Source organism: Balaenoptera borealis, assembly GCF_965194805.1.
Source record: "Balaenoptera borealis genome assembly, chromosome: 17".
Classification (NCBI taxonomy): Eukaryota; Metazoa; Chordata; class Mammalia; order Artiodactyla; family Balaenopteridae; genus Balaenoptera; species Balaenoptera borealis.
Window position 1 is genome coordinate 81,744,884 of NC_138876.1, and position 27,066 is coordinate 81,771,949.

The following is a 27,066-nucleotide window of genomic DNA, read 5'->3' on the forward strand; positions in this document are numbered from 1 at the left end:
CCATTTTAATCAAATGAAAAAAAAATTGAGCATCTATTAAAGTTTATTGTAACTAGATTTAAATAAACATCTTTAAAAAAGAGCTTATTTAAGAGTCTACATTAGACTGGATAAAGCATGTTATTGCAAGGGGATTTAGGGATTATAAAGATATACCGCAAACCCAGTTTTGAACTTTTATTATTGCAAAAGAAAATACAGAGGAGGGGAAAATGAGAACGTGGAGAAATAAAGCCTCAACCTTTTACACAGTCGTGATTGTGAATTAGAAAATTTGACAAATTTTAATCAATTGAAGAAATAACCCCTAGATCTCAGGCCTAGGCAGCCAGTAATCTACCTTGTGTCTCCGAAGATTTGCTTATTCTGGACATTTTAAATAAATGGAATCATATAGGACGTGTCCCTTTGTGACCAGCTTCTTTCACTCGGCATGATCTCAGAGTTCATTCGTGTAGTAGCGCCCATCAGTACCTCATTTATTGTTATTGCCAAATAATCTTCTCTGGTGTAGATTATGCCATATTTTGTTTATCTTTTCATCATTCAGTAGACATTTCGGTTGTTTCCACTTTTTGGCTATTAGGAATAATGTTGCTAGAAATATTTTACACAGACTTTTGCAAGGTCTTATGTGTTCGTGTCCTTTTTGGTACGTACCAAGAAGTTAAATTGCTGAGTCTGAACTGCTTGTTGCTGAGCTGGTGTTGGTCAAGGTTGCAGGTCAGCCCCTTGTGCCAGCTTCACATGAGCTGGGGTGGGGACATGGAGCCCCCTGGGTTGAGCTGACCGCCGGCAGGCAGCCCCCGGGGAGAGCTCCCTCCCACAAGCAGGGTCTCAGTCCTTCCGACTGCACCAACTGGAAGGGAGCTTCCGCAACCTGGGGCTGAGAGGATGAGAAATGCCAGTGGCCGGCCTCCTGGGGTGGCAGGTTCTAGAGCAGAGTTTCTGGAACAGAGCTCGGGTGGGGTTAAGGTAGTGGGTTCTGCTCAGTGGCCAGAGACTGACCCCATTCTTACAGTGAGCAGTTTTAACTGAATGATTCTATCTCCATTTGCTGTAAGCCCTCAGGGTAATTCCCAGAGACTGCAGTTATTTTTATAATTTTCACTAGTTAAATGGTTGATTTGCTGAGAAGAGGGTCCACTAAGCTCCTCATTCTACTGTGCAGGAAAGCCCAACCTTCTGGAGCGTGTTATTCCGTGCAAATGCAGCCTACAACCCACACCCTTTCGACTCACCGTCCTACGTTCTTTTAGTTTAAGGAGAAGAGGATGCCCGTTATTCTGACGATACCCCATTTTCTCTGCTCAGGGCCACCGCAGCACTACTTTTGGGGGTGTGCCCTGCCTGTCACTGGGCACCATTCACATCGTGGTCTGTTTGCCCCGCTCTAAGTGACAGTCCTGACAGTCTTGGCCAATGAACCCGAAAAGATCACTTTTGTGTGAAAATAAATAACTTTTTCATGTAGAGTGGATTTTTAGAGTACAGGCACACCTCGAATTATTGCATTTCACAGATTTACACACTGGAGAGTCGTGGAAACCCTGTGTAGAACGAGTCTATCGGTGCCATTTTCCAACAGCATTCGCTTATTTCATGTCCCTTTGTCACGTTTTGGTAATTTTCTGGGAAACTTACAGATTGTAACCCTAAGTGACTGTGCCATTTTACATTACATAAATTACAGTTTATAAGGGTTCCAATTTCACCGCATTTTCATCAACTTATCTGTTTTTTTTTTTTTTCAGGATGGATCTTTTTATTTATTTATTTATTTGATTATCTGGTTTTTATGATTACATCCATCCTACTGAATGTGAAGAGGTTATCTCATTGTGATTTTTAATTTGCATTTCCCTAACCAATGATGTTGCACATCTTTTCATGTGCTTATTGGTCATATGCATATCTTCTTTAGAGAAGTGTTTATTCAAATAATTTGCCCACTTTAAATTTTCTTTGTCTTTTTATTATTGAGTTGTAAGAGTTCCTTATATATTCTGGACACATGTTCTTTATCAAATATATGACTTGCAAATATTTTCTTTCACTATGTAGGTTGTCTTTTCACTTTCTTGATAGTATCCTTTTAAGCGTAGTAGTTCAGTTTTGATGAAGTCCAATTTATATATTTTTCTTGTGTTCATTGTGATCTTGATGTCATGTCTAAGAATCTGTTGACAAATACAAGGTCATGAAGATTTACTCTTATGTTTACCGCTAAGATTTTTATAGTTTTGGCTCTTATATTTCCCCTCTATATCTACAGTTACTTTTGATTGTTTTAAAGTCCATTTTGTCTGATATTGGTGTAACCACTCCAGCTCTCTTATGGTTGTTGTTTGCATAATATATATTTTTCTTCATCCTTTTAGCTGGATCTTTCTTCCAGTCTGACAATCTCTATTTTATTGGATTATTTAACCCACTCACATTTAACGTTATTATTAATATAGGTGGTGCCATTTTGCTTTTGTTTTCTATAAGTGTCATATCTTATTTGTTTCTCTATTCCTCTTTTACTGGGATCTAGGTTTAGGCAAAGAATTCTTATATTTTACACCAATAAACAAGATCTATAAAGTGAAAAATAGGGAAAGGGAAATTGAGCTACATAGAATAACATATTTATATCTCATTGGAATTAATATATAGTATAAATATGAAATAGATTTTGCTAAGTTAAAGTGTATATGGCAAGCCCTAGAGTAACTACTAAAGAAAAAAATAGTACAATACAGTGAAAAAAATGTTACATTAATTTTCACTTAATGCAAAAGAAATCATTATGCACCATCAGATGGCTAAAACAAAAGTTTTAAAAATAGTGGTGACATCATGGGCTTCCCCGGTGGCGAGTGGTTAAGAATCCGCCTGCCAATGCAGGGGACATGGGTTCAAGCCCTGGTCCAGGAAGATCCCACATGCTGCAGAGCAACTAAGCTCCTTTGCCACAACTACTGAGCCTGCGCTCTAGAGCCTGTGAGCCACAACTACTTAGCCCACGTGCCACAACTACTGAAGCCCATGTGCCTAGAGCCCGTGCTCCACAACAAAGAGAAGCCACCGCAATGAGCAGCCCATGCACCGCAACGAAGAGTAGCCCCCGCTCGCCGCAACTAGAGAAAGACCACGTGCAGCAACGAAGACCCAACGCAGCCAAAAATAAATAAATAAATACATTTATTTTTAAAAAAATGGTGGCAACATCAAATGCTGGCAAGATTGTGGAGAAGCTGTTTTACCCACACATTGGCAGTGGAAATGTATGAGTAGAGGGTAAACGCTGTAAAATGGTGTAGCCACTCTGAGAAAAAGTTTGACTCTTTCATTAAAAATATTCTTGTACAACTACCATACAACACAGCAGTTCCAATCTTGGAGCACTTATCCCAGAGAAATGAAAAGTTTTCTTCACAATAACCCTAGACATGAATATTCATATTAGGTTTTTTCATCATAAACAAAAAGTGGAAACAGCCCTGATGTTCCCAACATTGTTGAATTAACAACCTGTGGTATATCCTTATCATGGGTTCCTACTCAGCAGTAAAAAGGAACTCAGAACAACTTGGACGAATCTCCATGGATATATGCTGGACGTAAAAGGCCAATCAAAAAGGTTACACACTTTGTAATTCCATTTGTACAGCATTTCTGAAAAGGCAATATTTTAGAAATGGAGAACAGATTAGTGTTTGCCAGGACCTAGCAGCTGAGAAGGCTTGGCAAAGATTGGCGTTTCTATTATAACAGGGATGCTTATAATGGAATTGTTCTGTCATCTTCATTATTTTGGTGGATAAACAAATCTACATATGTGATAAAATTGCATAGAGCTAAATAGACATATACCACAAATGAATACAACTAAAATTGGGGAAATCTGAGGAAGATAAGTGGATTTTATCAATACGAATATTCTGGTTTTTATATTGTACTATATTTTTGCAAGATATTACCTTTGGGAGAAAGCGAGTCAAGGATAGACTGGATTTCTCCATATTATTTCTTATGACCACAGGTAAATCTACAGTTACTGAAAAATAAACATCTAATTTAAAATATATCCACCTGAGCTTCAAATGTCTGGTGCTATTGACACCCTGATTACACGTGTAAGAAGCCGGACAATGATTTAAAGGATCATTGATATGCCTCCTATTACTCATACTATAACTTTGGGAGCAATCAATACACATGATCAGGGCTTGAAAATCTCAGCACTACAATTTCACTTCACTGGTCAGATTCCTGAGTAAAGAAAAGAAACCAAATTAAACATTTTCTCCAAAGACAGGAGGAAAAATTTTAAAGTTCTGTGGCATTCAGCGCGGGGGCGCAGAGAATTTGTTACGGCATGACTTGGCTGTCCACTCACTAGGACTCTGAGAAGAGTCCCCAGAGTATTCTGCCCTCGTTAAGGTGGACGACGTGGTGGAGAAACACAGGGTCCAAACCTCATCTGAGTCATGTCGCTAGAAACTGTCAGAGAAATCAACCAGATCGCCCGCAGGCAGGCTTCAGGGTGGGAACCCCTCCAACGGGGTACAGTCTTGGGAAGGCAAGGCGGGGCCTCCCTGGAGCTTCAGCAAGGCGGTCAGCCCGAGTTCAGCTACTTTCAGGAACAGCTGTCCAGGTGTGGCTCTTCAAAGAAAGAGGCGTTGCTCTCGTGGTTTAGCAGTGGTGGTTGGGGAATTTGGGTTTAGCAAGAGGCAGGGGGAGAAAACTTGGCAGCCAAGGTCACGTGAGGTCAGAATGAGAGGTTCCTTTCTCCAGAGCACCTCCCAACACAGAGGAGGGTGGCCCTCACTCCTGTTCCCACATGGAGTGCAGATGCTCCCGTTTTCAGTGGAAAAATCGAGACAAACACAGTCAAGGAATTCGCAGAGTAATTCTAGCACTTTCAGTTATTTTGAGTTATTTGCATACTTCTATTACCAGAACGTTGTGAAAAATTTGCCCAGAGTCATCAATCTGCTCCTTTTACACGATAGAAAGTAATTCAAGGCATTGTTCTGCTCTGTCATAGCTGAACTCTGAGGTGAATAATTGATTTTTATACAAGTGAACTTTCCCACGGCTGACAAGGACAGCAACTGCTGGATAATAGGGTGGTGTGTTTGTGGAAAGTTTATTTAGAAAGTGAAATCGTATAATTTTAAGTATGTTAAGTATTGTTTTTTTTAAAACAATAGCAAGTCTTTTCTATGAGGAGAGCACAAAATTATTGTTTTGTAATTCAGGGAAAATAATATAAAAATTGTGTGAAGCTTTCCTAAATCCTAATGTAGTGTGCAGTTTGGGGACAGTGGTTTTTTACTATAAATTACTGAGCATTTGGGATTATAATATAGTCACTGGTTGAACCGTAGGGAAAAAATGGAAGCATCAAAATAAGCTACCAGGATATATGTTCAGTAAAGTAAATCCAAACTCTAATGACATCCCACAGATAGCTAATTATGCCTTCAAGTGCCTTGACATAGAAGCATTGTGATAGAGATGTGAGCAATTTAATGAGCGGTAGCACGCAGGCTTCACCTCCAAGAATTTCACATTCTAAGAAGGCAGAGAGAAACATGCAATGAACCCTGTCATTAGAGATTCAAAGCCGGTGATAACGCGAGCACATCTCGACTTTCACTAATCGTAACTCCAGTCTCTGCTGCCCCCGCTGCAAGGACACTCCGTGGCTTCAGGGAATATGTGTGAGCGAGGCTAAGGCTCCGGAGGACCACGGGTGACCCCACGGTCCTCCAGAGGTGGGACCAGCACGGACACCGGACAGGGAGATGGGGCTTCCTGGCCCCCAGGAGTCTCGGTGAAGATGAACAGCTGACCGAGTTCAAGGAGACCGGAGAGAATGGGCTCAGCAAATCTAACTGCGGATATAATTTGGTAGGAAGATGATTTGTGGAAGTACTGAAACTGCACTTCTCAGAACTTGTACTTTGGGAAGCACAACTGACCAAGGCTCCAGTACTTTGACATTCATCACCATGTTCCTTGCAGAGGCCAACGAACCCTCAGGGGCTGCTCCCGGCCAAAGACCAATTGCAGCAGGGATGCTAAGGCATGCTGGTTCCCGGGAGACAGAGTCTCATTTAGTGGGGAACTCTGGCCTGAGGAGCTCTCATCAGCCCTACCAGACCTCCTTAAACGTGCGCCACAGTCCGTACTTCACCTGTCCAGATGGGCACCGCTGTCGGTCAGCTAGGCACCCTCCTCTGGCTGGTTCACCATTTCCCCACAAGCATCTCCCCTGATCAATCTCTTTGCACATTCAGCATCTCACCTTGCTATCTGCTTCTCAGGCACCTGGATTAACACAGGAGTCTTTATCTTCACACACTTTACAGGGCTTTAGCCTGCTGATGTGGTGCCCCAATAATTTACTCCAATTGCTAGTGGGCAAAATAAAAAACAAACTAACTACTTGCATACCTAAGGACACCTAGAAACCAGGCAGAAGATCAAATAGAATAGGTGTCCAAAAAAGGAAGTACAGTTTCTTGAAGGGATGTAACTTGAACGATAAATTTAAAACTTAACAATATAATGAAAGTACCTGCGATCTAAGCATAGTTTTTTTTTTTAGTTTTAACAGAATCTTAAAATTTAAAATGCAAAGTTCAGTAGATATGGTTTATTCAATGGTTACTATTTACATGCAAATTAATGTCCTGGAAGATCAAGAGGAAGACATATTTCTAAGCCCAGGGCAAAAATACAAGAAAAAACTCACAATGATGATAAGATGATAAATTCAGAATATCTTATATATGCATAATAAGATATCCAAAGAGGTAAAAGGGATTGACAGAGGAGGGAAATAATTAAATCAATAAAATACAGTTTTCCTGAGCTAAAGAAAGATACACAATTTTAGATTCAAAGAATCCAGGCTCTAGGGTAGATTGATTAGAAGAGAAATACACTGTGACATACCATGGACAATTCCTAAATGTTCTCAAATTTCTAGATTTCAAAGATAAGGATAAAATTCTACAGATAATCTTAGAAAGAACATACTATCTATTAAGGAAATAAACTAGACTGGTATCAGCGTTCTCATCTGAAAAGTTGAAATGACCTCATCAGAATACTGAGACTAAAAGACTGAAACTAATAAAATGATATATACAAGCAAGATGTCTTCCCTGTTGGGATTAAAGAGAAATATTTGCAGATATACAGGGATTCATACCATCCATATAACACATGTGAGACAACTTTCATTGACTTCTTCTATGTAACTAGGATTTTGCTAGGATTTCACATACATCATTTTATTTCATCTTTACAATTCTGTGAGAATGGTGGATTTATTCTGTTTTTATATGAAAATCAGTGGCTCAGAGAGGTTAACAAATGTGGGCAAAGCACAGAACTGGCATGCTATCTTTGGATAAAAATTAGGTGGTTCTGATCCTATCTACTTTGTAAAAGCATTATGTTTTTTCAGATAGCTGTAGTTGTACTGGGAACTGAAAGTACTAGTTTTATATTTATTGTATTATTTTTTGGCTGAAATTACAAAAAAAATTGTAAGAAAGAGAGACTCCTGATAACCTGATAACCTGTGGTAGATTGTGGTTTGCAAAAACTGTTTCTAATTTTTAACTTTAAAATAAGGTTTGTATATGTGTGTTCATCTTTAATATACATATTTGAGGTCACTATGGAAGGTAAATGCCTAAACTCACAGCTTTGCAAGTTTTCAATGTTTATATTCAAATCTTTATTCTTGTCAAATTGCTGGGACTCAAATGGAAAAGGGAAATGTAGCAGTGGTTTTTTTTTTTTTAATTTATTTCTTTATTTATTTAGTTTTGGCTGTGTTGGGTCTTCGTTTCTGTGCGAGGGCTTTCTCTAGTTGCGATAAGCAGGGGCCACTCTTCATCGCGGTGCGCGGGCCTCTCACTATTGCGGCCTCTCTTGTTGCGGAGCACAGGCTCCAGACGCGCAGGCTCAGTAGTTGTGGCTCACGGGCCCAGTTGTTCCGCGGCATGTGGGATCTTCCCAGACCAGGGCTCGAACCCGTGTGCCCTGCATTGGCAGGCAGATTCTCAACCACTGCGCCACCAGGGAAGCCCCAAGCAGTGGTTTTAGAGAGATCGAATTGCCAAGGCAGACTTCTCAGCAAACCAGGAGACATTACTGAGGTATGAATTTTGTGTGCAATGATCTCACAAACTAGTTCATTTCATCTTGTGATGGTATATCAGCTTCTGGAGGACACATATTAATGGTATCACATTACTTTAGTGAAATGTAATAGAAGATATTATACAATATTAAATAGCTCCCAAAATCCTGAAAGAGTTAATAGACTTCTGACACCTATTGACTAATTGTCAGGGAGTTTGTAAGATGCTGGGAACGACTAAGGCCCAGAGTTATTTCCCAAGCACACTCATAATCAAAGAACAGAGCTCTGACCTTTATATTTTCCATAACAAAAGTTCCAGTTCTCATTTCGTACAGTTCCTGCCTGTCTCTGACTGTTCGCTGAGGTCTGTCCTGTGTACAATGAGTTCTGCATTATGAAGACTTAGTTAATGTGATAGACTTCAGGATGGCTGGGAATCAGAAACTTGTATTATTTTTCTGTCAAGTGTAGGGAAAAAAAAGACTCATCATAAGAATTCTAAGAAAGTGTCATTGTTTTGATGAAAGTTTCATAGAAAACTGCAATATCCCTAAATTATTTTGGCAGTGGAATAAAAGGAATATATTATTAAAAAGTACAGCCTCATAATATCAGTGGACATTAACGAGAAAGAAATCTATAAGGATAAAAAGGAGAATCACATGTAACAGCTTTAAAGTCAGTTGAATGTACTCAGAGCTAATGTTTAAGTTTATGAGGGAATGAAGATTATTTCTAATGAGAGCACTGAAAGACATATATTAGGTGTTAAACTTTTTTTCACGCTAATTGTTAAATTAATGTGATAAAACTGTTCACAGTACTGCTAGCTTCTTGTTTGGCTTCCTCAAATGATTTTTTTATTAGCTTTGATTATAGGCCACTGTAAATATGATACTAAAAGACTCCTCCAGCCAGTTATGTGCTGGGCAGTTTTATTATACTCTAGTTAAAAATGCTGGCAATGTACCTTTGTTTAAAAGAGATGTAACTTTTATTTGACTTTAATGCTTGGACCCTATGACTTGGCTAATAAACCAAAGCAGTAGAAAACAATTTTATTAGACACTAAAAATTATAATGGCTATGACCTGTCACCTGTTTAATGAGACTAAATGCCCAGTAAATCTTCATCATCTCCGACACCACCTGGTTCTTACCATGCACTATCTGATGGCCTCTTTAAGAGATGACAGTGAAAACACAGAATTAAAATTATTACATTGTGATTATCAATCAATGCGATAAATTTTATTGCCTGTGTTTCTTGGAAAGGGGCTGAACGCCCCAGTGGCTAACTGTGGACTCAGCACCCAATGGCTTTATTTCTGTTACTGTGCAGTGAAGACCCAAGAGCAAGTTGAGGCTGAAAATAAGAAAATACGTTCCTATGAAAATGAAGAACAATAGAACATCTCACCCCAACACAGTCTCCATTGTTGCCCCAACACACACACGTACACACACCCACACTACACACGGGCACACCTGTAGCAGGCAGTCCTGCCCCAGGTCCACAAGCTCCCTCTGTCATCCGGTGCTGAGGCCACTGCAGACCTCTGATTGGAAATGTTTGTTGATTTAGGAGTTTCTAGATGGGGGAATTTTACATGCTGACATTATTTGACAAAAGCACTGAGAAAACCTTATAAGGGGCTCAATTGAAAAAATATACATTTTTTCATGAAACACGATCCTTTAATAAGAAAATATAATTTTCAATTTTTTATATACTAAAAAGAAAGAATGAGATATTTTTGTTTTTAATCATGAAACAAATCATTATTTTCTACTTTGAATAGGATCACTGTATTTTATTCAACACGGTAATCCTTAAATTCAAGTAGCTTGAATCTTTTACAAGGGGTCTGTAAAGGCAAATAGAAAGGTTGTAAACTGGTCAAAGAACTAAAAAAGGGCAAGGCAGTTAAACTCAATGATGGCTTTGGCATAAGTGCTGCAACTATATTAAGTATATTAATGCCATAAGTATTAGCTATTTTTGATAATGTCTGTGTTGAATTTAATTATTCAACTTTTCCAATAATGTTTAATAAACACTTACCTATTGTACAATGTACACTGTACTATACAGTCATTGCGGGATACACATATTCCACCCCCCTACCCCAGAGACCTTTTCTGTTTCAGAAGAAAATATATAAATAAATTTAAATTTTAGTTATCCATATGTCAAATGTTGTGTAATTTAGTATTTATTTATTAAACCAATATGAATCATGCCATATGAGAGAAATAGTGTTAAGAAAATGGACGGGAGTGAGGAATTGATTTGCCTTAAGGAACTTAAGGAAGACTTAACAGAGATAGCAATATTTCAGCTAAGCATTTTATGGTTAATAGAAATCCTGTAACGAGCATAAAGCATCTAGCACATTGCAGAGTCCAAGATAGACATAGTAAACCCTGCGGATAATAAAAACAATAATGTGGCAGAATATTATATTGATGTTCACAACATCACTGATGAATTTTGCAAAACAGGTTTGAGAACAGTGTGAGGGACAGACCTGAAGGTGGGATGGGACAGTGGGGTGACCGAGGGGAGAAGGCGTGAAGGCGGTGGATGCAGACAGGGCATCGAGGAGAAATCCACCTGGAGAGGAGCAGTGGGTGAGGAAATTCAAGCTCAAGGACTCAGCCGAGTTCTTTTGTTTGTCTCGGGGCGGAGAGACTAGATTACAGGCTTCTGGGAGGACGCTAGTGGGGGAGAGGTTGGTGACGGAGGTAGGGGTCAGGCGGGCGGGTCGCACGCACACAGCCCCTGGCCCACAGCAGAGCCTCTTGGCCACGGCTCGGCATGGATTCACGAACTGGACTTAATGAATCAGGGCACAGGAGTGCTGGCCTTGGGCTGGAGGTAGATGCAGAATCTAATTCTGTCGAGTGAATGTTGTCTTTTATAGCTGCTTTCCATTTGCTCCTTTAAAATACGAACAGAATTGATTTTGTGTTGAAATGCTGTCCAAAGAGAGCAGCCGCCTTCATACATCACCAAAGTGTGCAATTAGATTTCCAAAAGTTAAAATACTGATAAAAAATTGGTATCAAACAAGAAAATTCATTTTTTATGGTCCTCTTTATAGTAGCAGTTTCTGGGGAAACTGTTCCATGGGAAAGATAATGGAAGAAAAGCCTCAGTCAGCGAGAGAACCCTCCTGGGAAAATATCCACTAACCGATGTGTTTCTGTTTGGAAATCCCACTATCTATATAATTCAAGAGTAATGTTCCTGAGAGCCAGGAAATGTTTATAATAAAGTCAAGATTTCACATAAAAGAAAAACTGCTTGCGATTGCTGATAAAGTTGATTAACATGCAACATTTTAACTTTAAAACACTTATATATTAAATATTAGGTTTGACCATTCATGAATTTGCGTTAAAATATTTCTGCCGATTGGTGTTACAGTTGCCACATGAAGTGTACACCTGGAGAAGTGGAATATGGCATTCTGTATACTAGCATAAATATTGTACACATCCTGAGCCTCCTTTGAATTCGTCTTTAAACTTGCTATTCTCTTATTCCCTAGTAAATCACCGTTATCTTTTCTAGTTTGGTTTCTATGAACCATACCCCAGGCTCTTTCTTAAAAGTGGTGAGTAAGATAAATGGTACCATCTTCTGCCATAATCAAAACCGAAATCATCGAGAGCAGAAGCAAGCCTTTCCTTGTTCCCCGCTGTCCCGAGCTTTACCCCATCGGTACCACGATAAATAATCGTTTCTGTAATTGTCAACTACAGCAGGTTTCAGCCGAGATACATCACATTAGGCACTAACCACATTGCATCCTGCAGAGCTGGGAAATTTCTTTTGTCACCTCTGCATCTGATATAGTGGCGGTGTCCTTTTTCCTTTCTCCTCTCCTGCAAGATTTCAAATGAGCAGAAGCTTTGTTATTTTCCCAGGGGCCTGTTAGCCAAGTTGGCTTTTAAATGTTTTCAGGGCACAGTGGTGTCTTTCCATTCGCGGATTTTTTGTGTGGTACCGCAGGTGGCTTCAAAGATTCAGATGACCTGCTGGACCCCGACCACGGCAAAGCCCATCTAACGCGTGTGCACACACAGACACACACACACACACACACACACACACACACACACACACATGACAGAGAGAGGTAGAAAGAGGGACAGAGTTGGAGTTAGGCAAGTGGGGTGAGAAAAAAATAAACCTCGTTTTATTTTGTTTCTCACGTTATTCCTTCCACTACATTTATTCCAACAAGTTGTTTTGGTTTATCTTGCAGGCATGCTATTTTATTTCAATGAATCGTCTTGGATTTTTGATGAGGAGCTATTTATTCTTTATTTCTTTGGTTTTGACTTTTCATCAGAGGTAATTGAGATGTCTGAACAAGAAAGAGAGAAAGTTTAGCATAGGGAGAATTATCTCTGTTTGAACTATTTGGGGAGATAATTGATAAATCATGATATAAAGCAGTATTGTTTGGATTCCCGAATGGCCTGCAGAGACGTCTCCTATGGTTATAACATTGTGAAAGTAGCGGCCTTGCTTCCTGGACATGCCAGCTTTTTGGGGCTCTGCCTGTCCACGCATGTCCCTTGTTTGGGCCCTGAGTTCTGAGGGCAGGAGGATGTTGTCAGGTCTTATTATGGGACCTCATCATCTCAGGGAAATGCAGCCTCACCTCTAGGTATTTTCAAATATCAGTTGCACACGTTTGTACATCAAATTCAGCTCTTCTAAGGGGGAAATTGGTCACAGGGAAGGAGGAAGCAGGGTTCCTGCTCAAATCTTTGCCTGTAGCTTCCCAGAGAACCAGAAAACACAAAGGCTGCTAATTCCATTAAGAGAAATCTTTAAAAATATGAAAATGTCAACTGCTATTTGTATTTGCTATGCTGTGATCATTTCTTGTCTATTACTAGTATTTGCTTCTTAAAGAGTTTAAAGCAAGCTGTATCTTGCTTTTTCCATAAACTGAGTCAAACGTCTTTATCATGTTTCACAGACTCCTAATAAATAACTAATACCTGGATAAAGTTAAATTTATTTAACCTTTCCCAATGTTCAGACATGGAAAAAGATTCTAGTTTTTCACAATTATGCTTCGGCTTTATGAATTCTTTTTCAAATTAAAGTCCTCTCCCTAGCATAAATTCCTCATATTGGAATTATTAGTTTTCAAGTATCATTAGATTATAAGTTTATGCTAATTTTTAATATATTTTAATTTTTTTCAATTTTAAGATAAAGAAAAATGGAATTCAAATTTGACAGTCACACACATTTTACATTAACATGTAATTCCAAAGTCCTGAATATTCACCTTATATAACCACTGCACAGTTAATAAAATAAGAACATTTAACATTGACAAAATGCTGTTATCTAAGTTATAGCTCACATTTGAATTTAGTGACTTGTCACATATGTGCTAGAAATCACCCCTTGTCGGTTCACAGGCAATCCCGCTCTCTTTATCACTGTGTAATGATAGTTTACACAAACAACTTTCTACAGGTAGGCACTGTGAAAAATGTGGCAATGACATAATCTCAGAATGAAAGTCACATTTTAGAGATACTTAAATTTGTTACAAATTTGCTCTGACCTTTTAAAATTAAATTAAATTTTATTTTATTTTTCATTCTACTGTGGACAAGAAATATCTTTTCAAAGATGTGCTAACTTCTGGTTCAGCATTTGTAAATTTGTATATACGCACACTGTCTGACATCTTTGCCTTTGACGTGTTTTTATGATCAAAAGTAAATGTACCCTTCCCCCCAATGTATTTAAATGTATGTAAACTAATACATTCGATAAAAACCATTATTCTCTTGAAGGCTTTTTTTTTTTTAATTTAATAATTAATGGCTAAGTAGGATCTTTTGTGAACATTTTGAATTTGGGCCCAGAATCAAGGTTATTCCAAGGTTAAGGTTAACAGCCTCTTTTGTTAGCTTTTAAACACGGGGGGCAGTCTTCTAGGCTGGCTTTTCTCTAAATGGAATGCAAGGCAATATGTTATCTCTGGGCACATCTGGTTTCTTTCAGTGCAGTAACACAGAATGCTCCTGGACGGCACTTTATAAAAGCACAAATCACGTTCTTCACTTCACTGTGCGTCGTGCACGTGTCTGTACACAGAATGCTCCTGGACGGCACTTCATAAAAGCACAAATCACGTTCTTCACTTCACTGTGCGTCGTGCACGTGTCTGTAAGCTGGGGCTCTCTCGGGTCCCGTCTGCTGCAGGATGGGCGGTGGGGCTACGTGGAATCATCGCGCCCAGGTAACTGGAGTCGACACTCACCTGCTTCCATAAACGCACACATTCCTGTCCTACTACGGGTTCCCGTGGTCCAGTTTCCTACAAGTACACTTCTTTTACTGGGCGGTAAGTTATGAATAAAAGTGTGATTATAATTTGCTCACTTTGTCATCTCTTCTCTCCCATCACCCCAACTTCTCCTGCCTCACAAAAAATAAGTTTCTCTGGCTTCACACAAATTTGGCCAAGCAATCTCTTGCTAAAGGTTACAGGCTCCACAGTTGACCTACATGAAGCTTACTTCGCAGTTTTCGAAGATGGCCCTTGAAGGTCCTGCAAAGGAGAGGCATAGGTCACGTGTCCTCTGGAGGAGAGACTGTTCTCGGCTCTGAACTTGTGCCACCTGGGATCATGTCACTGTAAATTACATGACCTCATTTTATCTCTGAATATGAAGAGAAGACAGCTGCTCCCCAGGCACAGACAGAAAGCTAGAATTTTAGTGCAGCAAACACATTGAAAAGAAAACTCTCAATTGCTACTATTTGTCCTCTGGTGGCAAAATTCAGGGAGAAATGAGTCATGACGAATGGTTTCTGCAGAGAAATTCTGAAAACCAGTTTGAGGTCATGGCAGAAGGAGCCGGCATCTTGTCCGAGGCACTTGGTTACATTTACTGAGGGGATGTCCAGAGGTGGTCACGGATTTGAAGAGATGAGTCCTGACGGAGGGAAAGGCAGCAGAGAGCACAAGCACAGGGGACCCCGAGTGGCCTTTACGTGGCCCCGAGTCCTGTCTCAGCGCAGGCGGCAGGCTCCACGGGCCACACCTGAGCCCCCAGGGGCCCGGGCTCCTCCATCACCAGCGCTCTTTGCCTGTGACCATCCTCACTGCGATCGTGGCGTCTGCTTGTACCCAGGCCACTGCCTCCTGAAACACTCAGGACAGTCCCCACGTAATGCAGAAGAGATGGTAGGATTCATCCAAGTTTCACGGGCCTGAAGCTACAACATTATGATGCAGAAAAGATGCACGTGCAGACAGGTGCTTTGCCAGGCCGCCTAGAGGCTGTTGCTTTGAGGGCTCAGACCACACGGCCCAGGGATTCTCACTCATTCCGGAGGAGGTGGATACCATTAGAACAAAGCAAGAAGTCGAGCCCTTTTGCCCTCAAAGCTTATCTTCTAGAAAAGCTGACCTCTTGCTGGGAATGTATTTGGTTACACAAAATCCCTGCCTACTGTAACAATCCGACGTCTGGACATCTGTTAAGTCAGTATTTTCTGTAGGGTGTGATCACAGAGAAGTCGGGATCTGAAAACAAGAAAGCCCACGCGTCTGCAGAAGAGGCAGAGAAGCTTTGAGGAGAGAAAGGGAGCGATTCAGAAAGATTAAAAAAAAACAACCAGGAGCTGAGCTGAGAGACTCCAGCCACTCCGCCGCCAGCGTCAGTGCCTTTGTTGTACGACGCAGCGGGAGGCACAGGAAACCCTCAGAAACCGAGACAAGAGCGGGAAGGGGCCTCGGACAAAGCGAGACAGGACCTCTTGCAGCTGCAGCGCGGAACGCAAGCCCGCCAGAGGGACGCTGACGTGAAACGCTGCCGAGGAAGACGCGGAGGAGAGGCTGCCGACCACGTGAGGTGCTGAGGCCCAGAGGCTCGCGGGCGCCGGGAGTCTGCATCCGCGAGGCTTCGGACCCTGCGCATTTCCAGACTGGGTCCCGGTACGATGCTGGTGGCAGAGCTAGAGCGATGCTCCGGAGAGCCAGACGACAGATGAACTAGACCCACATAAGGAGCACCCTGGAAGCAACGGCCCCGACAGCCAACACAAAGATGTTATCAACATAAACGCTTCCGGAGACTCTGCATTTGAACGTACATTTTCGACAGTTCAAAAGCCCCCAAGTATCTCTCCTTACAAATCACATTTATTTTCTCATATACGTTACACCAAAGAGGTTCCCCTGCATTTGTCCAAGGGCTCCATCCAAGCCACCTCCACCTGCCACATCAGGCAGGGGCGCCCTGGGGAGGGTCGGGGGAGCCACTGGTCTTGAGGTGAGACTCGTCACCTGGGTGGGAAGTTTTAAATGAGAGTTGGTCGACTCTGGCTAACTGATACTTTGTTTGTGGTTTTGTTTATCTGTCTACTAGAGAACCTGACCCCTGGTGATGACAGCAGAGCCGGTCCTCACATAAGCAGTTCTGACCTCTGCCTCAGTTCCTTTAGCTGGCCTGATGGACGATTAGATGCTACCTGATGGGGTGCCCTGTCTCCTGGTCCAGCTCTGCTCCCACGGTGAGTGCCCGCTACCCCCAGGCCTGCCCATTTGCTAATTAAAAGCAATAGAGCCCTAAGAAAACAAAATGTTAGAAGGTAGTAAAACAAACCACTATTAGTGCTAGTAAATGTTAACATTTTTATCATTAGAAGGTGAATATGTGTTTACTATACGAAAACAAAGCATGTGTGGGAGCACATGGTATTATACAATAGCAATTATGAATCCTTTCAATCTTTCACATTGGAGTGACTGAGACTACTTTGTTTTGGAATTAAAATTATAATTCAGATCAGATAGTTTGGAAAAATACTTAAAATGTATACAAGACTAAGTGGAAAGAATGCAAAATTCCTACTCTTAGAGATTAAAATGCTAATGTTTTCACATATGTTTCCAGGATTTTTTCTGAATATATTTTCATAAACTAAAACTAAAATTAAGACTAATTTAAGATTGCATTCTTAAGTTGTGATGTAAAAATATTCATGTAGTAAGACTTTGTAAATGTATATTTATAATGGCACTGGATATGTTTTTATTTTGCTACAGCTCACCAGCTGAGAAGGTTTTCTACATTTAAAATTCATTGAAAAAAATCAAAAGAATATATTTCATGACACGTGAAAGTTATATGAAATCCAAATTTCAGGGACCACAAATAAAGTTTTATTAGAACACGACCAGGCTCATTCATTTTCATATTGTCAGTGTCATACAGCAACAGAGTTATGAGTTGTAACAAAGTTACAACTCAGAGTTATGAGTTGTACAGCCCGCAAAGCCTGTAACGTTTACTAACTGCTCATTACAGACAATGTTTGCTGACTCTTGCTGTAAACCTCTTAGATTTGAGAAAAATACTGGGCATTCTGACTCATCTTTTCATCTTCAATTGGCAACCTTATCAGGAACTTTAGACCTTATTCTTATTTCCAATAGAGAAACCACAAGCACCCAATTTTCCAAACAAGAACAAGCACGTGACTGCCGTAGTATTTGGTGGTAATTAAACCTTCTACAGCTGGAAGATGAGCTATGAAGCCATTCATCCGGAATCCGTCCAAAGAATGGAAATAAAACCTCCCCTCCCCCTCACTCCCTGCTTCTACCCTCGCTTTACTCTCACGTGGCAAACGTGCCCCTGGGGTGTGAGCGCCAGAAGCTGTCTCCACGGTCGGTCACAGTGTGCTTCACCATGATGTAAATGTGCAGACGCAGCCTGCCACTGGGATTTTATTTAATGTAACTAGTTTTTGTTTCCAATGAGGCAGTTTCTGGTACTCCTATGAAATATTACTCAGCTTTTTTTATTGTAGAAAGAAAATCAACCCACTGTTTAGTACCGAGAAGGGATTTCAGGCACACGGGTCATCCAGGAGTCGCTGTGTCAGGCAAGCCCGATGTTCCTCTTCTGGGCTTTACATCTGTGTTGAGATCCATTTTGGTGGTTGGTTTTTAACCCAAACTCAGTGCAGTTTTAAAAATAGTTACAAATACAAGATAAGGAGAATACTTGAACACACAGAAGGGAGGAATGTGCCTAGTGTAGGTTCTGCAGTGATGGCCTGAGTCCACTCCACCAGTGGTCTGTTTCCCGTTGGGAACGTGAAACGGGGCAGAACCAGCCATGATCCATTCTGCATGGTCACAATAGGGTCCCTGTGATCTGCTCTGTCTTGGGTCATCCCACACCCCATAGCGTTTGTGCTTGTACCTGTGCTTACGTGGCCGCCCAGGAGACGGGCTGGGGGCTGCAGCCACCGCGCGCAGACCCCTTGCAGGAACCCCAGCCTTTCTTGGGTCCGCATGGGCACTTTGGTTGGAACACTCTGGTTTGAGCGGGAGCCCTGCAGTCTCCTTGCTTGCCTGCTCCAGGCTCTCTGGGGTCTCACCAGCAGTAGCGCTGGGGGTCATCCTTGAGCCCCAGCCCCTTGGAGCCCCTGTCTACGTGTGCTTTTACTCCCTCAGCCTGCAAGGGTCAGATTTGCCATCGAAAAATGATAACCTCTACTTTTTACTTTTGTATTTTGATAAACAATGAAGAAGCTGGAGCTGTTAAACTTTATCTTGGGGAAAACCTCAGAACTGGTTTATTTGGTGTCGTGGAACCTCTTACTGCTTTCAGTACACAATAAGTAATCCAAAAAAAAAAAAAAAAAAAAAAGCAGCATAGCTTTTTTGGGTCCAATGGAATTGAGAAAGTTTAGAACACAATGTTTTTCTTCCAGTCTCTGTTTGTTATTTTCAGGGGGTGTGTAGAATTAAAATGGTGCTGGGAGGGTGTAGATCGAGGAGATGTAGGACCGTATGCCATCTGTAGGGACAGAGATGCCTAGCTCTCTGCTAGAAATAAACCCTGGATCTTTGACCAGAGAAAAGAGGGTTTAAGGGATGTAATGTCTTCTCATAAAACTTTCAGTCATTTGTGTATTTTTTGACATAGCAAAATAGCAATTATATTTCCCATTTTATTCCCATATGCCTTTCAATTTGCATAAACTTTGCCCTGTATTCTAATACTTGTTTAGGAAATCTTGGTTTTCATTCTTAGTCTCATAAGAGAATTTTTTTTTTCATTTCTCAGAAATGTTTATGTGGGAATCCAAGAGGTCATTTAATACTTTAAAAGGAAGTCAGTCATTGATAATATAAATTAATTAAATAGGTTAGCTTCAGGTATCTTGCAGACATTGAATTTCTTTTAGAAAATGGACTTAATGATTTTAAAATATTCAATATAAGAAGAGGAAAATACAAAAGGACAAAGAGGATTAAAGATATCATTTAATATCTTTAACTGCTGTGACTAATATTAGCCATGGTTTGTAAAGTTGACCAAAGTTGTGAGTAGTCCGGACAAATGATATATAATTAGCACAAGTTTGTGAGTTTTTTCTTCCTGTCACATCTACCTGACACCTACTAACCATTTGGGAAATTCTGCAGCCGTCCCAGGTTCATTGATCCTATCATGCTCTTGTAGAAATCGATGAAAAGTTTCCCTCAAGCAAAGTAAGGCTTCAAGCAGGTAATCACAGTCTAACCACCAACTGGATTATAGCTCCCAGTTTTTTTAGTGAGCTCTTCCATTTTCATACTGTCAGACGAATTAATTAAATTTACGGACTGGTCTGGTGCATTGGTCTGGGATTTTTATGTGAGGATTTTTATATTATATCTTTTTTTTCTGGGTACTAGATACAAAATCGTGGAAAAGACATGGTCCCTGCCAGTAGGAGGGAGACAGACATAAACACAGATGATTTTAACAGAGTGTTGCAGATTTTGTGACAAAGATAGCTAAGGGTTCTACAAAAGCCCCAAGAATGTGTAAGCTTTAATATGTACACTTGATCACTTTTAAACTTTACACAGATATAGTTTTAAAAAATAACCTTGAGAATATTAAAAAAAAAAACTGCTTATTTAACTGCACAATGTCCGTGGGATGTTTATGGGGTAACCATCACCCTGAGGGTGTCTAAGCAACATAAGCCGATTTAAAAAAGACTTCAAATCACCTCGAACTTGGCAGCCTAAAAGGGTTCCCTAGAGAAATCTGAATCCTAATGCTTCCTTTTCCACCACACAGAACAATGGTATTTTTGGGATTTTTTTAGATTACCTTCTGTATTTTGCTAAACTCATTGTTTTCCTTCATGAGCTTTTTTACACTAACTTGCTGCTTCACATACTCTCTAGATTTTGGTGACGACTTCCACTTAGATGACGGATGCTCTATTCACAGACTTCACATCTTAGAACCACACTGGCTGGGGAAGCCTTAGTGAAGCTCTTATGAAAGTAAAAATATTGGGTATAGGGCTTCCCTGGTGGCGTAGTGGTTAAAAATCCGCCTGCCAATGCAGGGGACATGGGTTCGAGCCCTGGTGTGGGAAAATCCCACATGCCACGGAGCAACTAAGCCTGCGCGCCACAACTACTGAGCCTGCGCTCTAGAGTGCATGAGCCACAACTACTGAGCTCACATGCCACAGCTACTGAAGCCCGTGTGCCTAGAGGCCAGGCTCTGCAACAAAAGAAGACACCGCAATGAGAAGCCCGTGCACCGCAAAGAAAAGTAGCCCCCACTCGCCGCAACTAGAGAAAGCCTGTGCACAGCAACAAAGACCCAATGTAACCATAAATAAATAAATAAATTTATTTTTAAAAAATTGGGTATAAATACATTTGAATAACAACAACAAAATAATATAAAGCACATTTGCAACTACAGAAGAAGTAGAGGCACATGGAGATTGAAGCAACAGTTTAGAAACTGATTTAGGATGAAGGTTATCCATGGTCCAAACTAATCTTCTGATTTTAAAAATAGAGCAAAGGCAAACAGGAGAGATAATGAGCATGAAGGGTGTTAGCATTTGAGGACAGCAGCAGTGGTGGTATGTTTTTGTTTAATTTCCCTGAATCTCTAATTCAGTAAAATAAAAACAAAATATCCTCACAAACCTCAAAGTACAAGTGGATGGAGAATATCCTTAACACCTGCATGCAATCGGCATCTGTGTAGAAATAATCACAAGGAGTAAATAAGGTGGATGATAAACTTAGAACAAAATAGCCCACCAGTAATCAAATAAAGTGGGGCAAGTATAGCAGCTGAAACTGGGATGACTTTTGCTCCGTCTTAAAGTTGAGATCACTGGTCCAATGCAGCACGGATTGAAGGGCCTGAACTCTTGAACTTCTGTGGTCTCTGGAAACTGACCAGTCAGGGCTGGTCAGCTTTAAGTCCCACACTCAGGGGAAAGGACTCAAGGTGGAAACAAAGTTGAGTAGGACCAGGATATTAAAACAAAGGAAAGCAAAATCTCAGCTAAAACTAATGGAAGAAACAGGTCTAGGGAAGCTTGAAAACCTACAAACAAGAAACAACAGCAGAGAGGGCTCTAAGAAGTTAAAAAGCTCTGCTAAATATGGCCTCACGTTGACTTCAGGAAAACTAATTTAATATAAACTGTGAGGCGCAGAAAAGTGTCAACTTCTGATTCCACCCAGAGTCATTAACAATGACAGGGGAGCAGCAGAGCACCCCACTGACAGTGACAGAATGCCAGGAAGACATCCCCATAAAACAGATTAAATGTCACCTACTGCTTCCAAATGTGATAGAACACGCTTAGAAAATGATAGAAGAAATAAAGCACAGTAAAATTAGAAAAACTCAGGAATAAAATAAAATATGCCAGAACTGGAAGTGAAAAACATTTCAAGATGAAGAAAAAAATTAAAAGGAACACAAAAGCAAATAAACCTAATGGAAAATGGCTAAAAGGGAAGATAAAATGAAGAGAAGGGCAACTGTAAAACTTTTTTAAGAAAGAGACTAAGGGACTTCCAGTTCTGAACAATATGCAATAATGCATTAAACAATCAGCAACGACAGAATATATGAAATACTGGTGGTCAGGCATGAGACAAAATACAGCGCACACTATATCCCCAGAGAAGGGGAAGAAACAAGGTCAGTTCAACTGTAGCTCCCAGTTCGTGCCAGAAACAATGTTCTGTCTGCAGCGCAGGGAGAAGGAGCCTCCAGGGAGTCCGCTGACCTCACTGAGTTGAGAGGCACAGCTCTGATTTCAGGGAGGACAGGCCACCTCGAACAGAGGATGGAGCTTCACAGGGGGACAGAACCCCAGAGATCTGCAGAGGGCTCCCCGTGGTTCTTTAGCTGAGAACTGATGTGTGTTTGCATAAAAGTGTTTGAGGCTAGGGAAAGAACCACCCTCAATGGGTGGACAGACAACGTCTAGTGTCCTAACAGGGCTGGGAAGAGTTTGCGTGCACACAAGGCAGAGTGGATAAAACTTCTAAGGTTACATTACCTGGATGAACATTACCAAATCTTGAAAACAAACCTCAAAGAGATGCAACTAATTCAAAAAAGCTTAACTATTTGCCCAAAGTGAAAGTTTATTGAAAGAAAGACAACAAAATAGAGCCACCACCAACAAAAAATTTAATGTAGGGCATACAATCAAAAATGTTCAGCCATTCAAAAAAGCATGCAAATAAGACACATGAGCAGAAGAAAAAGCAATCAATAAAAACATTTACAGAAATAATAAAGATGGAACTACTAAAGACATCAAAAGGTGAATTATAAACACGCTATATATGCTTAAAATTTTGAAGAAACCATAACTATTATAAGGTGAAAACAGAAGATATAAAGACCAACTTCTAAAGATGAAAAATATAGTATCTGAAATTTAAAAAAAATTCCTCTCAGGTAAAATTAACAGACGATTAGTTGATGCAAAACTAAAGAGCAGCATACTTGAATTCATAGCAATAGAAATTATCCAACAATTTTCCCTCCCCAAAAAAAGAATTTAAAAATTGAACAGAGAGTTACTGATCTGTGAGACAGTATTAAACAGTCACACGTGGGCATAGTGGGATTCCAGAAAGGGAGAGGACATATATCCAAGAAACCCAATGAACAAAAGTAGAATAAACATAAACAAAACTGTACAAAAGCATGGTGAAATTTCTGAAAACTTATGAGAGGCAATCATAAAGGAAACCAGAGGAAAAGACACTCATTAAATATCGAAGAAGGATAGTAGCCGATTTCTGTTAAGAAAAAGTGTAGGTCAGAACAAAATGAAGATATATTTTGAATGAACTGAAAGAAAAAATATACATAAACTAAAATTCTTTATCCACCAAAGATGTCTTTCAAAGTTAAAGGAAAAATAAAGACTTTTTTAGACATACAAAGGCTGAGCGATTTCATTGTCAGGAGACGTACACTAAAAGGAATATTGAGGAAGTCTTTCAGGCAGAAGAAAAATTATACACAAGGGAAATTAAAATCTCCACAAAGGAATGAAATTGGTAAAAGTGTAAGCAAGTTTAAAGACTTTACTCATTTATTAATCTCTTTCAAAAATTATTAAATTTTTAAGTTAAAAGAACACTCAGTGTAGCTTCGGGCTTATAGAATATGTAGAAGTAAAATATGTAAAAACAATAGGACAAAGAATGGGATGGAGGAATTGAAGTATATTGCTGTAAGTTTCTTATATAATAAGTGAAATATAATATTAAATAAAATAGCTTATATCAAGTTAAAAATGTAAAGCAACCAGTAAAAGAGAGAAAGAGAGGAAGTGAAAAGATAATAATAGAGATAAACTAGAAACAGTAAAAAAGAAATCTTAGTTAATCCAAGAGATGAGAGAGGTAGAGCAAAAAAGGAACAAAGTACATATATGACAAATAGGAAAAGAATATTGAGATGGTAGATTTAAGCTTAATATCAATATTCACAATAATTATAGATCTAAGTGGGAAACTTAGAAGGCAGAGGTTGTTGGATTGGATAGAATAAAGACTCAACTCCATGCTGTCAAAAAGAAATCTAATTTAAATAACCACAAGGAAAATCAGACTTAAGGGAACTGAATATTAAAATGGATACAAGAAGGTCACTCTGTAATGATGGCACATCAGCCATAAATGCAACATGTATATGTACTCTTAAACCTCCTACTTGCCACCTAAGTTTTAAAAGTGAGATTAATTTTAATATATTTTATTCGATCTAAATATACAAATTTTATCATTTTAACATATAATCGACACAAAGCATTATTAATGGTACTTTACAACCTTGGTCTCATTCTAAAACATTCAAATTCCAGTGTATAATTTGCATCACAGCACACCTCAATTCAGACAAGCTTCCTTTTAACTGTCCAATAGCTCCAGGCGGCTAACGGCTCCCCTGTTGGACATGTCCACCACCTCTCCCCAGACAGTGGAGTTTTCCACCACTCAGAGGGGAGGTTGCTCCTGAAGAGACCTGCAGAACTCCAGAGGAGAGGTGGGGAAAACTCACTATTTTATCTTTGGCTCGTGCTTTTCTTTCTTGGCATTATTATTGTAGCCCATATGAAGAACATCATTGTTTTATTGGTGTATGTTTAGTTGTTGATTTTACAAATATTTTAGATTCATTGTTAGTCTTTTTTTCTAAAGGTCTCTTCTTCTGCTTTTCTGCCCACAGCTGTTTCCACTGAGGTAAAGCCTCTTCTCTCTTTTCTCTACACTTTGAAATGAGAGTTACACAGTTAGTCGATTTCGGTACTGTTTTTTGGGGAAAGTGCACAGAGATTTCAGTGCTCAAATAAACTAAAAGTGAGAAAGTAATGGAGTGCTCATTTTTAAAATGCAGGTGCGATAATACGTTTGGATGCAGCAGAGTTACATACAGATATATGTAGAGCAGCAACATAGAATAAAAATAATTTGAGGTTGTGCTTTTTCTAATTAGGATTTGTGACATCTATTACTTGCAGTTGGGGAAACTTCATTCCCAGATTCATAAGGTGACGAGGAGACTTAAGCAGCCTCTTTGGAAAAGGGTTAATGAAACAGTTTATGTGGGATAGGAGAGACTGAAGGTAAATTAAGTTGTATTCAAGAGCACTGTATTTGGGGGGAACTGCCCTCTATTTTCACTAAGGATAGAGCTGAAGAAAATTGGCTTCAACTGTAATAGAAGCAATTTAGCTGAGACATTACCAAGAAACTTCTTTCAGCATGAGGGTTGCAAAGAAAGTATTACCATGGGAGTCCTTGACATTTCATTTTCTCAAATATGTATGTTTTAAAGGAAAGGGTAAACAGATAATAACTTGAGAGCATTACTGGGATATAACTTTTCCCTAAAGTACAGGGAAGTAACAGAGAAACAGTAGTTCCCTGTTCTGTTCATTCCTTTAATCTTCTGTTCATTTAGATACACGAGCATTCATCTCAAATGAAAAGAAAGCCAGAGAGGTGCTGAAAAAGAAGGAAACGTGCTGAGTCAGTGTGTGGACCAAAGGCTTGTGTGGTTATTATCACTTTCAGGCTGTTATATTTTATTTTAATAACAAATAGTAAGAATTACCCCCAAACTACATTTTGTCATATTTTTTTAAATCTTGAAAGTATGCAAAGCTTCTTTTCAACTCTAAAGATAATTTTATTTATTTTTCTAAGCATCAGTTTCTAGTGTTTATTCAAAAAGTGAATGGGCACATCTATTGGTTAGTTCTTTTATCTTCCTGTATATGGTTTCCCATTTTTCTACAAATATTTCAGAGCAATCGATTTTAATTTTTTTAATTTTTTTTGGCCATATGACATGTGGAATCCTAGTTCCCATGTGGGATCCTAGTTCCCTGACCAGGGATTGAACCCCCACCCCGCTGCATTGGGAGTGTGGAGTTTTAACCACTGGACCACCAGGGAAGTCCCCAATTTTAAATTTTAAATAAGTTAAACATCATTTCTCTTATGTGGGCAGTTGTATGGCATACAGGTGGTGACAGCACACAGCTTTCTTCAGAGGTGACTGAGGTGGGGGTGGGCTTGGAGAGTGTGCGAGAGGCTGCAGCGGGCTCAAGCCACACAGAACTCACCACTGCTAAGCTCTAGGTTCACCTGCTCTCCTCTCAATGAATCACCCTTCCTAGCCCTGGAATTGTTGTGTGAATGATGTATTGCCAAGTGTCTATGAGATTACACTTCATGGTATGTACTTTGAGGAGACATAGAAATAGTGAGAGCCACTGCTGTGTACTCTCTCATTCTCATTCCCTCAGCATGCACTTGAGGCCCATCTGTTCCCATCGCTAAGAATCCTCTTTTGACAACGGGCTTCTGAGATATTGCGATTTATGTGAAATATATATATTTGGTCATTCAGGTGTCCAAAATATATTTCTCAGATGTATTTGGTCTTCTTGCATAGTTCCTGGCTCACAGCTCCCCAGATCAGAATTTTCTGATTGATAAGAGCAATGGGCACATCGTTTGTTATAATATTTGGTCTCTTGTCCTCAGTTCCTGAAAATGCTTCAGAACCATAAAGGTGAAATGGGTGTTTTGTTATTCACAACAAGTCCCCTTCCATCATTACGGGGTTTATGTTTTTGAAGGTGATTTTTGGATCCTACCCCAGGGTGGGGCTGGTTTGTCAGGAGAACCAGCCACGTGATTAGAGGGTGGGAACTTTCAGTCCCACCCCCAGACCTCCAGGGAGGAGAGAGGGGCTTGAAGTTGAATCAGTCATCATTGGCCAATGATTTAGTCCATCATGGCTATGTAATGAAGCTTCCATTAAAAACCCCAAAGGAAACTTCCAGTTATAGGGTAAATAAGTACTAGGAATGTCATGTACAACATGATAAATATAATTAACATTGCTGTATGTTACATGTGAAAGTTAAGAGAGTAAATCCTAAGATTTCTCAGCACAAAGAAAAAATTTTTTTCTTTTTCTTTTCTTTTTATTTATATGCGATGATGGGTGTTCACTAAACT

General features: G+C 39.9%; 1 protein-coding gene across 3 annotated transcripts in view; it reads left to right on the top strand.

Annotated features, from left to right (window-relative positions):
- LOC309614518 (uncharacterized protein) overlaps positions 1–27,066 on the top strand; it is a 368,580-nt gene that overhangs the window by 321,579 nt on the left and 19,935 nt on the right. The window contains exons 1-2 of one of the 3 annotated variants that reach the window (XR_014236227.1): positions 14,307–14,556; positions 16,589–16,733. The gene's annotated coding sequence lies outside the window, so the exon portion shown is untranslated. Of the gene's footprint in view, positions 1–14,213; positions 14,557–16,588; positions 16,734–27,066 lie in introns of those variants that run through there. The other 2 variants (XR_014236210.1, XR_014236224.1) reach the window with 2 other exon arrangements.